The sequence below is a fragment of the Crocuta crocuta genome, unplaced genomic scaffold (genome assembly GCF_008692635.1).
Source record: "Crocuta crocuta isolate KB4526 unplaced genomic scaffold, BGI_CrCroc_1.0 scaffold328, whole genome shotgun sequence".
Classification (NCBI taxonomy): Eukaryota; Metazoa; Chordata; class Mammalia; order Carnivora; family Hyaenidae; genus Crocuta; species Crocuta crocuta.
Genome location: NW_027529645.1, coordinates 2,342,812 through 2,344,072, shown reverse-complemented (window position 1 = coordinate 2,344,072; position 1,261 = coordinate 2,342,812).

Here is a 1,261-nt window from a genome sequence, read left to right as displayed (position 1 = left end):
GCTCACCTTGAAGGACATGAAGATTTTAATGGGTTGGTGCATATTAAATCCTAAGCCAAGGGCTAGATATAGAAAAAGTATAAAATTAAAGTTCTTTTCAAATTTTAGTATTATATAATTATTATTATAATTATTTCATCAACCTTTACTGCCTCATCAAGCAGCATATATAAAGAGAGAGTAACTGGCTATATATTGGAGAAAACTAAGAGTCCCTTTAGTATAAACCAGACTCTCCCCTTACTAGCCCAGCTGCATTATCAGGTTTACTCAGGTTTATACAAACTTGATGCCACAAAACAAAAAACAAACAAACAGCAAGAACAACAAAATCTAATTCTGATAAAAAGACACAGAGATTTGAAAATAAGATTGAAATACTTATTTGTATCCAGGAAGATATTCCCTATCCTTTTGCCACACACACCCCCAACCCCTTGAAAGAACATCTCCAAATAAAATCCCCCTGGCTGTGATCCAAAAAATAAACAGATATCCTGTTCACTCTCAGAAAAAGAAAAGAAAAGATTCCAGAGTATCTAAAATAGAACATCCTGGGGCACTTGGGTGGCTCAGTCGATTAAACATCCGACTTCAGCTCAGGTCACAATCTCACTGTCTGAGGGTTCAAGCCCTGCATTGGCTGACAGCTCAGAGCCTGGAGCCTGCTTCAGATTCTCTCCCTCTCTCTCTGCCCCTCCCCCACTCATGCTCTGTCTCTTTCAAAAATAAAATAAACATTAAAATAATAACAAAATTAAACATCCCTCTCCTAGACATCCAATAAGCCATTTCTCTAAGAATTTTTCTTGGTTGTTTTTTTTGTTTTGTTTTGTTTTGTTTTTAGGGAGGAGTGTTATTCCAAGGTCAAAATATGGTGGCTTAAAATGCATATAGCTACTGGGTTGTTCACTTCTTTAGATATTTTTATTGTATAAACCTAGGAAATACCCATACATATATACATAGTGATATAAACTTATGTTGAAATTTTCAAATTCAAAACTACAAATGATCAATAGGTACCTTAGTCCAATCCATATTTTCTCTTTTCTTACAATAACTTTGTGTGAGCTTTGATCTAAATACTTTCCTTTGCTTCTTTTTATGTAGGATTAGTTCCCCCCTACCCCAGACTTTTAATAAGCCTGGTTTAAGAAAGTTCTTCCAATTCCAAAGTTCTTTTTACTGTTATTCTTGTTTGGTGTTTTAAAAAAGCAGGGGTGGGGTATTTTCCACAAGGTCCTGAATCTGAATCTGT